Genomic DNA, 12,125 nt, shown 5'->3' with positions numbered 1-12,125 from the left:
TTACTCTCATATTATCAAGTTAAGCAACAAAGCACAAATTAAGACTAATTAAGATCTCTAACATAGTTAAAGTTACTATCTTTAATTACTTTATCTAAGATGTGATTAATCCTAGCTCTAACAATTTAATGATCATAAACAATTAGGGGATAGATTCATGCAATTAATATGATCAATTAACACACAAAATCTGATTTATAAGCAATATAAACTAGAACAAAAACATGTTAGGGTTTATAAATATCAAACACAAGTAAAATCAAATATAATCATCCAATATCGAAATCAACACATATGGATCAAGTTCATCTTCACCAAACAGAGGTAAAAGTATTTATCCTCTCATTGTAGCAGAAAAACACAATAGATCCATGTAAAATAAGTTAGACATGAGTATGATAAGCAAACCAACTAGATCATTGTTGAATTCTTCTAAATCTTCTTCAATCCTTGAGCTTCACTTGAGTTTTGATCTTCTTCTAGGTTTCTAGGGTTCTTAGTTGCAATTCACCTCAAAAAAGCGAATGCATTCCTCTGATTTGACCTAATGTCTGGGATGTTATAATTGTCTAAATTTGACCACCACCACGGCGTGGTCTTCGGCTAAATCATGTGTCTTCCAAGTCAGCTCTAATGGTTGCAAACTTTCCAATCACCATTTCATGTTGGAGATCACCACGACGTGATCTTCAGTCCTCTTTTCTTCTTCTTTTGTTTTAACTCTTGTTTCCTGCTTCCAGCTCCTCGTATGCTTCCTTTTTGTCCTAAGCAACTCTTCACCGCTACAAAACATATTTTAAACATAATAAGTATCTTTTTGTTCCATATTAAGCATAATTAGAGCTAAAATTATTAGAAATATGCATTAAATATGTAGTTAATTATGCACATATTAAAAGGCCTGGCTTGATCGTACTATATCCCTTAGAGTCTTATTCCGCATTATACATTTTATGATTTTACTATGATGTTTGAGAATATTTTATACTTTAATTATCTTTTGGACAAATGAATGAATGGTTTTGCTTGTTTGAAAAATGAAATTTTTATTTTTGGTACGTTACACTTCTTCTCTATGCATTTTGTCTCTCAAAACGCAAAAAAGCAAGGTATATTATGTCTTTCATATTTGGAATAAGCATGTATTCCAAGTCAATTTTTTCTAGGATTATCTCAAATCATATTTCGTGGTACCCTGGGCAATAAGGTTCAAATCATAGATTTTGAAAATGTTTTCCAACCACGATCCCTGATTTATCTAAGTTATTTATTGTTATTCTGAAACCCAAATTCTAACATTCAAAAATCTATGATTTGCAAGGAATAACAATGGGAGGATTTGTCTAGGACGTGAGTTCTAAATTTGGAAAACTGGAAAAGTTTGAAGGAAACGACTTCCGTCATTGGTAGGAAGAATATGCACTTTCTTCTCAATACTTTGAAAGTTGTACATGTTTTGAGTACCCCTGTCCTTGAAGCCTAAGAGAACGAGACATTGGAACACACCAGAAAGAGTTGCAAGTGGGAAAACAATTACTACATATGTCGTGGACACATCTTGAATGGTACATCTGATTCCTTCTTTGATATCTATCAAAATCAGAAATTTGCAAAAGACCTATGGGATGCCCTTGAATCCAAATACATGATAGAGGATGTTTCTAGTAAGAAGTTCCTTGTGAGTAATTTTAACAATTACAAAATGGTGGATTCAAAGTCTATCATGGAACCATACAATAAACTCATGTGGATTTTAGAACAATTTGAACAATACGATATGAAAATGGATGAATCAATTTATGTCTCAAGTGTTATAGACAAATTGTCCCCATCCTAGAAAGATTTCAAGCACACTCCGAAACACCAAAACGAAAAGTTGTCTTTTGTACAACTTGGCAGTCACTTGAGAATTGAGGGGGCCTTCGGGTTCAAGAAAGTGGCAAAGAAAAGGAAAAATAAGTTCATGTATCTTCTATGCATATGGTGGAAAATGACAAACATCAGAAAAATAACAAAGGAAAAAAGGAAGAAGAACGATGATCATCACAAAGGTTCCAACAAGAAAGCAAAACATGTGTGTTGGAATTGCAACAAACTTGATCACGTGAAACGAGATTGTTGTTTGAGGAAGAACAAGAATGGTGCAAGCACTTCAGGACAAGATCTCAAGATCAAGGTCTAAAAACACAATAAGGTCAAAATTTGATTTTGTGGAACTAATTTATGGACGGTGGATAGACTCGGAGGCAATGAGTCATACATGTAAAGATCGTCGTTGGTTCAAGGAATATGAAGTAGTCAATAATGGATCGATGTTGTATATGAGACTTGTAAAATAGACAAAAAATGGCTTGGTTGTAGTGGATCAAAGAAACCATGAGGTTGCTCCATATAGACATTTTCCTTAAAGTTTTCGTGAAGGAACACACTATAAACATCTAACTGTTGTACCATTCATTGTTGTGTAACCGCAAGAGTTGTTAGTGATTAAGAACTTAGACAAACATAATAGAATAATGAAGATGTATAATAACATAAATAACACAAGGATTTAACATAGTTCAATTTATCCGAGTAAACAATTTATATCCATAAGTAGAACTAGATAAAGATTTTATTGATAATCAATGTGATACACTTACACCTCATTCCCGAGTTCAATTTAATGAGAGAAAAGAAAGGAAATGGAGGGAAGTGAGAAGAAAGTAAAAGAAATTGGTGTTTCCGAGTTTCATTAACCGAAGGAAGTGGAATGATCACTTTCCTTCCTAACTTTCCTTCCGATTTGGAAGGATTTGGATAGAAAGAACAAAATGTTTAATTTTCTTTCAACTTCTCTCCAACTCGGAAACACAAAAGAGAAATTTCTTTTCCTTTTCTTTCTCTCTCTCTCTCTCTCTCTCTCTCTCTCTCTCTCTCTCTCTCTCTCTCTCTCTCTCTCTCTCTCTCTCTCTCTCTCTCTCTCTCTCTCTCTCTCTCTCTCTTGCTACAACTTGGGAACTAAGCATTAAGTATTTACACCACCCTTTTCACAATTTTGAGGTTAGGGTTAGAATCAATGATGACATATCTATTTATAGTAGCCATTTGACCTAACTTCTAATTGACTAGGCCGACAAGCCTATGATGTCACCAACATAATTATGCTTATGATAGCAAACTTAGTCCTCAAGTTACTATACCAAATTAACATGAGCACTGACAGCGATACTGAGCATCAATGTGTACCTTTGCTTCCCAAGCATTGACCGATACTTGCTTTTTGGCTACGATCTGAATCTACTAACCAAGACTACGCTCCAGATATATTGATTGAAGTTGTGCTTTTAAACCTTGCATGCCACTTTGCTTTTGAAGCCTCACTCTTGAGACTTTGTCTACCTCTCTCTTTATAACTTTGCTCTTGGTCGAAGATTGCAATAGAAACTTCACTCAACAATCTACCATCAGAGGTTGATCGATTAGTATCTTGCCATTGTACCATTTTCCAACTTTAAAGCACTAAAAAATAATTAGGATTGTAGAAAAGCATGAAAGTTTCTTTATGGCTAGTGGAGAATAAAAGAAAGATTAATTGGGTTGCTTGGAATATTTATATGCACAATTAAAAAAAGTTTGATAATAGGAAAATGGCAGAAGTCAATTTTGGTCTTTGGTTTAAAATTACAAAAATCAAGTATGATTTGATGGAATTGAGAACGGATTTAAAGAATATTTTTAAAAGAAAGGTTAAGAGTGGGAATGGTACTCAGTTTTGGAAGGACTGCCTAGTTTGTATACGGTGGAATCCGATAAGGATTATCTAAGTTCACAAAGAATTTATGACGTTAATATCACAAGTCTATAGTGGAAATGGGCTTGGAAGCAAGGTCTAAGGAGAGGGACTAAACAAAAACAATGGGTTGAGTTGAAAAACCCATTGTAACTTCTTGCCAACTTATATTTCTCAAACAATTTTTAAAGCTTATAAGTTTTTTTAAAAGCTTATAAGTTGATCAATTTATGGTATTAAACCACTAAAAAAATGGGTCACGTATTGGGAAATTGATATAAATGGTAAATTGATATAAAGAATTTTTTATTTTTCTAAGATTATGCTAAAAAGTCGTAAAACATGCATTGTTAGTGGGCGGCAACAGCAAAAAATGATGGTATTAAAAATCAAAAACCACAAAGACCATTTTTGTAACTTACTCTCTAAAAAACAAAAAACCAACCTTTGTAATTCAAACCCATGCAGATCTAACATCAAGAACTAGTCGAAAACAGATTAAACAAAGAAATTGTTGTCATGCAGCTGACAGATACTCTTTAAGCAACTTCAAAACAGACTTTGATGCGAGTCTTTCAGCCATTTTCTTGTCAGCAGCCATGCAAGAATCTTTAAGGACAATATCGTCTTTTACCACCTCTATAGTGAAAGAGAATCTACCATCATCAGTTTCAGTACGCTTGGCTGATTTTTTAATTTCACAGTGATTCTTCTGACAAACATCATGCAACTCTTTCACTGGATGCAGTTTCAGTGTCTCGGGTGTTACCAAGGGTTCAAGAAGAGGCCGAATACTCTGAAAAACTCTATCTTTATCGTATCCAGAATCCACAAGAATCGCCCCAGCTAGAGACTCTATCACATCTCCAAGTACCTATTTACAATAATACCCCCAAACAAAAAGTAAACTACATGCAAGTAGAATAAAGTTACAAAAAGAACACTCGCTGACCTTAGGAAAACTGGTCTCGGACTCCCACCCGAAAGTAGTTTTCAAGGACAACTGGTCAAATTCATGAACAGTAGTGACAATAGCTCGGTGAAGATCATGAGATCCATGAAGAATATGTTTGTGTAGATCACATTTTACAGCAGATTGTGCATAACAATCATTATTCACAGAAGCTGACCTCAAATCAGTCAACATTCCAGGAGACATTCCTGGATATTTATTATACAAATGCACTGTGATCATATAATCCAACACTGCATCCCCAAGAAATTCTAATCTCTGCAAAAATTGTTTAAAAAAATTTGTAAGTAGAGTGCTAAAAGCCTAAATAATAAGAAATGAAAGTGGGATGTTATTTTGGGAAGCAAACCTGGTAACATTTTGGAATTTCGGGTAGCATGTAGGACCCATGAGTTATTGCTTCAACAAGTAAAGATACGTCTCTAAATGAGTAATTTAGCAACGACTCAAAGTACTGAATGTTTACATATTTTTCTGGATGCAAAGTCAAAGCTCGTGTATATGGCGTGTTGACAAAGTCAACCGATATACCGATCCATCTCATAAAAGATAACGCTGCCAGCTCACCTCCTTCGCTTAGAAAAACACCAATTAATGCTTCCACAACATCCGCCACTACTTTCTTTTTTATTACCCTTTTGCCCCTGATATACATTTTTCTTTCATCCAATAGAACCTCTTCTTCCAATTTAAAGCTGCTCGAACGATCTCCGGGGACAATCCATGTTTTTGGCTCGAATGGCTCATTACGGATAAACCCCTGAATACAATAACTAATTACCAAAATACCCTTTTCTTAGATGAGTTGAATAAGATGTATAAAAAGGACATTACCGGAAGATTACAGTTACATCCTAATCTGCATAACGAGTCGTTGGATATAATTTTCTCCCTTTTTGGACTCAAAATTCCCTCGTGTTGATCTTGAAGTGTTTTGAATAACTGTTGAGTAGCAGCATACTTGAGAAAAGAATCACCTAGAGTCTCAAAGGATTCCAGATGAAACTTTTCTACACATTTCTTTGTTGTGATAGCTTCCAAAACCTATAAAGAGCCAACAAAACGGTGAAAAGAGAAAAAAATAAAAGAAGGGTAGTGAAATAAGTGAAAAGTAATATACCTTCATAGCAGGAACATTTCCATTTGGCATGCTATGACATAGATGCATCTTTTTCAAATTCAGAGCAATATTCCATGATTCAATTCGATGCATTATTGATGGAACAAATGAAAAGGAATAAAATGTGCTTATAGAAACGGGAGACATGATGATGAAACACAGTTCGGATGGCAGCTCAACTCCTGCACTACTACTGGTTTCTGAAAAACAACAATAATAATCTCTTAACAATTCTTAGAGGAAATAATTATTGTAATAATTTTGGTTCTTCGGCAATTTTAAGCAAAAACATCGTTATTTTACTTGCAACAGGGACCACATTTGTTGCAAACCCTCAAACAAGAACCAAAAATGTAAAAGAAAACTTTCAGTGACCATAACTGATAATAAATTAGTTCTACTCAGGGACCAAACATGTAATATACTCAAACATTAATCATAACAACAAAAAAGTAACAGAACCTTTGTCCTTGTGTCTGCTTTTCTGAAGAGCATTTCTAACCGTAAAAAGTTGTCTAGCAGCAAAAAGCGTTTCTTCTTCATGTCTCAAGTCAATGCCATGTCTGCAATTTCAAACAAACTGCTTTTATGGTTTTACCCTTCCCCAAAATAATAAATCAATAAAAAGGAATTCATACCGTTTTTTGTAGTAACTTTTATAGGAAACAACTCCCCCTTCTGTTATTTCCAAAGGGGAATTACCATTTAATCCAGGTAATCTTCCAGTGGTGCAATACACACGTCCATTATGAGGGGTACACACTAAAGATTTTTCCATAAAACAACTGCAAACTAAACCGTTTTTTGTATGCACTTTTTGATGTTCATTTCCCTTTAAACAACACATGCGTTCATTCACTTCTCTTTCATATGCAAACATAGCAGCCTGAACAGCCTTCCACTCCACAACCATTCAGGCTTTATCTGGGCCAGCTGATGGGAGTAGCAAATAATCATATGCCACGTCATCATCATTTTTTATTTTTAAAAAATCAACAGGCTTTTGCAACTTTCTGATGTTGCGATCAATAAGTACTCTCAACACAATCAATTGAAATTGCTTTGTCAGAATTATCTGAAAAAAAAACATATTGAAGTGGAATGTTCATTATTTAATACCCATAATAGCTACTTTATGATAAGATCTTAAAGAACTTTGTATTACCTGTTCAGAAGTAAGCTCACACGTTCCAATATAAGTCAAAGAAACAGAAATGTTTCCTCTATCGGATTCAAGATCAAAGGTCAACCCTTCATTGTCAAACTCTAACTCTGTGCTTACTGCAAGAACAATATCTTGTAGTGGAATCTCATATTCAAAATGTTTTTCTAAATTGATTTTGTAAAAATAATATAAGTTAGTTGAATTATCTCCAAATCCAACAAGCTCTGGTGGTATGTATTGAACTTGTTCTTCGACATACTCGAATCCTGTTAAAAAAAAATATTAAATTAAAAGTAAATAGAGATTGTGAATGAAATAAATTTTACACTATTTTACCAGCTTCTTGTTCATCATCGGCTTCTTTTTCCAATGTATCAGGGACAAGATTGTCCGTTAATGCCCCCATACTATGCAGTTTCTTACATGCTTCAAGACACGCAAGTTGCTTCAGCATCTTTGTGGGGCCCACAACTTGCACGTGTGGAAGTGGGGAGCTTTTAGGAAAATAAATATCACAAGTTCCTGTTTCTTTATCAATCACGAATCTTGGGTAAGGCTTAAAGTACCTAAAAGTGATAGAATAGTAAAATATAAATATATAACAATTCCAATTTTGGTCATCTTAAAGAAAAGAAAAAGCATCTAAAAGGGTAAAAGAGCAAACCCATCAGAAGGTAGCCTTGAACAATAAAAGTACACCATGGAAACACTGGAACTCAAGCTCAATGTCGCCCCTGTGGATTCAACATGATACACCACTTCATCATACAAGTCTTTTTCAAGGGGCCCACATGGTTCAGAAGCATGGCTCAAAGACTCATCCCGCATCCTCTTTCCACTCCGAAGGTAATTATTCACCTTATTCAAGGTCTTTTCATCCCCACTAAAAACCATCAAAACAAGATATAACTCAAATATTAAATAACATATCTCCATGTAAATCACATATAAGAAAAGTTAATAAAGTCTCCACCTTTTAACCAGTAAAAGAAAATCAGAATCCTGCATACGAGCACGACCTCGAGACTGAATGAAACTGCAAACAGTAGATGCAAGATCAAATCTTATTACAAGATTGCATTTCTGCACATCCAAGCCTTCTTCAAGAATTGATGTTGCAACAATGATGTTTACCTGTATATATCACAAATTATGTTTTAACACATGCACTTTGACTATAATATTAAATATAGACATTAGACATACCATTCCTTTATGGAACTCTTCCACTATTTTATTTTGTAATCCTCGGCTTTGTGATTGCATTGCTGAATGATTTCCAGCTATACATTCTGTTGTCCAATCAAAAATTTTAGGGTGCAATTCACAAAGTAAGCTTGTGAGCACCCTTGCTGTTATCACCCTTTGAACAAAGATTATGCATCTCATATCCTTCACATGCCTGAAAGAAATTTATAGAAACAATTACAAGACTGTTCAGGACTATAGCAAATTGCAGAAAATAGCATAGTTTACTTTTTTAGAAATATAGACAATGTATTTTGTTCTTCACACATATAAGCTTCCTACTTAGATTTTCTTGACACATAATAGCAGTATATTTAGAAATCTTTACTCATAATAACAAACAAAGTACAATGAACAGAAGGCACAAACCTGTATTCAGCAAGAGATTCGATTAAACAGACAACTTTTGTTGAAAGCAAGCCAATGCTTACAGTTGCTTCATTCACCTGAGTGATGGACCATTCTAGAAATTGCCAAAAAAAAAATAGTTTGAATAATAAGATTGTGAAAAGTATTGGCAATATTTAATTAATTATAAAGAAAGATTAAATGGATGTCTTCATTTACCCTTAGGTATGTAAAAGCTAAAAACTTTGGTAGCATCTTTACAAAAATCTCTGGCAATGCTCTCACCACGTACATCTAGCTGCCCCCATGAAAAGAGATCGGTTTTTTTGCATGAATATGCTTCGGCTGCCTGTTACAAGGGGCAAAAAGGTCATTTTCTGTTTCTATGTTTAGAGGAAAGGATTAAGAGTTTAAAAACACACCTTTAAAGCCAAGAAAATGCCCAATTCGGTTAAGCAATGTACAAAAGCTGAATGCAACTTGGACAATCTTTTCATGGCATTTTGCATTGAAGATGTTGAAAGGGTTGTAGTACTGACTTTATCTTCATGCTGTGAAGTAATATTTGTATTTGTTAATAATACAATTTTGATAAATATTCAAAAGCCAAAACAAGTCAAGATTACCTTTTTTCTTAAGAATGAAAGATTGCTTTTTAAAGCCTCGAGAACATGATAAGGAAGTTCTCTGTCCTCATAGAACTTACGCTTAACAGTTGAAAAGGGAATGTAGCCAGATAAAACAGATTCACTTGCACATGTATATATCTTCATTAAGAAAGAAATCTATGTAAGTTATTATAATCAAATAACAAGTTTCAACGATTAAGGAAAATGTGAAATTCTGTTTAGAAACCTTTGAATTCATCACAGTCTCAAGGTTGTTAATCTGTTCCCAGTAATCATTTCCCGAGTTTGACACTAGAATACAAAAAACAAGCTAATCAGGAACACTAATAAAGACTAATTGGAAAATAAATAAAGTAAAAATTAAAAATAATTTTAATACCTTTAGCTTCCACAGGTGAAGCTGTCATCCCTAGTACCCTAGGAAGCTCAGAACCACCATCACATAAACGCCTGTGATAAAACTCCTACAAAGATAGATTTTTTCAGATTTTCAAGAGCATTTAATAGTATTAGTAATGATAATATTAACAATAAAAAAACAAAGAAAACAAAAAGGTGTAAAACATATAACACACCTTCATAATGAGAGCCATTGCATGTTTTTTCTTGGCATGATGACATTCATCAAATATCAAGAGCTTAATGTCATCCAAGCTTAAAAAGCTATGGCTCAAGGCATTAAGCAAAATTTGAGGTGTCATTACCATTATCTGCAGCATGATTAATGAAAGGTGAAACAATGTATGATTATATATTAAAAAAAAACAAAAATTACTTTTTTATACCTGGTTTTCATCTTGTTGTTTCTTCCAGTCAGCAGCATTCCAAAAATCAACACCTTTTTCGCCCCAGTATTCTTCCACTTTCAGATCGACATGTTTTCTCACATTATCAGCTTGCTAGACATCAAAGAAGGATATACGAAATTTCATGATTGTGCTTCAGTGCAGAAATTAATAGACATAGTAAGGGATATATATATATATATATATATATATATATATATATATATATATATATATATATATATATATATATATATATATATATATATACATACCTGTTTGACTAAGACAACAGTAGGAACCAAAAAAACTGCAAAAAAAGGTGATGGTTTTCTCAACAGATAGGCATAGTGGCGTAGAAGCATGATGGCAATCAATGTTTTGCCTGATCCAGTTTCCAAGAACACTATTGTGTTCTGCTTTATCGCTTGCTCCAGTGCTTCTATTTGATAACTGATCAAAATACACAAAATTTCGCATCAAGAACGCTTAGAACTTATCAAAATTTTGAGTAAACAATCGTATAAAAGTTAAATTCGTAAAAGATCGACAAGAACTTTCATTAATACAATTTCCCTCCGATGTTCTCTCTAACCTGCATTCTCCGTTTTGATCAACCTAAGTTTTGTGTTTTGCAACCACATCTATGTCAATAAACCCAAAAAAATAAAATTATCGATGATCATTGTAGGTCCTACAAAATATTAACTCATCGATTCCTGCAAAACAACTTTACTTTTTCAAGTTTGTATCTCGTTGCAGATTTAAGTGAATATATGGTTAACCCCAAAAAAACAACTTGAATGACGCATAAATCAAGGGAAGATCGAATACTAAACGGTTTACCTTCTGGCAAACGGGAATTGATCGGCAGATGTTTCACCACCGCTTCCATCGTCATTGGCGGCCATCGTCTTTCTCACTGTGAATGTTCAACGAAAAACAGGGGGAATGATGAAAAGCGCGGGAGAAAACGTAAAGAACGCACGAATTGAAGTAGAATAGTATCAGGGTTTTAGATGGTTGTGAGAGAGAGAAAGAGAGGGGGAAGATGAGTGGGGTTCGCAAACATGGAATGGCATTTAAAACTCGTTTCTTAAGGTGGTTACTGTTGTTCTTAAGCGCATTTGTCACAGCGATTCTTTCTGTGGAAGTTATTCGAATTTAGAGTATGGACAGTGAGGTCTGGTGTTGTTGATGATACAGTGAAGTTTGTATTTTTGAATGAAAGTTTTGGACTTTTTTGCTTGCGTCAGCGTAAAGCGCTGACCCTTTTCCTGAAGGACATTCCTACCGTATTTGATCATATCGTAACTTTTATTTTCAAAATTTTATTATAATTGAAATCTACAGGTTTAAATGAAAAAGATGATAGATTTAATAAAAAAATATTAATTTTTTCTTACATAGCCATAAATTTTGCTAGTCGAAATGGTCGATGAACATCATTATTGACCATTTAGCAGAATGTCGGTGGAATTAAGTCGGTATAAAAATAAATATTTTATTTTATTAATAAATTAAAACAAAATTTTCGAATTAAATTCCGAATTGAAAACTCATATCCTGTAGGTGATGATTTTAAGTTTGTATTTTTTATTGTTTTAATATTTTCTCATAAACATTTTATGGTGTTGGAAATCGTTATTTTTCATATCCAGAAATAAAGTTATTTCTTGATGACTATTTCTCAGTAAGCAAATTGATCTATTTTTCGTAGTGGCCATCTTTTGGTGTGGAAATTGACCACTTTACTGTATCCTTTTGCGAAATAGTTATTTTTTACACTTTAAATCACTATTTTGTGTAGTGGGTTCATTTTCTCTTACTTGATCATTATTATGTATGACAAATTTTAGAAGTTTGAGTTGTTAGTAATTAAGAAAAAATCTCACTTATGGAAGTTTCGTCGTGTGTCGGGTGTCTGAGTGGAGATGTATGTATTGAAAATTTGTGGTAGTTTTGAATGTTGAAAGTTCAAATGCACATAAAGCAAACAAACATGAGCAATTCGGTTCATTAACGTCCCTGCTGGAATTTCCAGAATATGTTTGGAACAACCCTGAAAACAAACTCATATGGCAT

At 33.7% G+C, this 12,125-nt stretch overlaps 1 pseudogene; it reads right to left on the bottom strand.

Annotated features, from left to right (window-relative positions):
* Nucleotides 1-4,118: 4,118 nt before the first annotated feature.
* Nucleotides 4,119-11,183, bottom strand: LOC111902999 (endoribonuclease Dicer homolog 2-like; annotated as a pseudogene).
* Between the last annotated feature and the right edge of the window lie 942 nt (nt 11,184-12,125).

This window comes from Lactuca sativa, chromosome 9 (assembly GCF_002870075.4).
Source record: "Lactuca sativa cultivar Salinas chromosome 9, Lsat_Salinas_v11, whole genome shotgun sequence".
Lineage (NCBI taxonomy): Eukaryota > Viridiplantae > Streptophyta > Magnoliopsida > Asterales > Asteraceae > Lactuca > Lactuca sativa.
The sequence above is the reverse complement of the archived record's forward strand: the minus strand, read 5'-3'. Positions and strand labels throughout refer to the sequence as shown.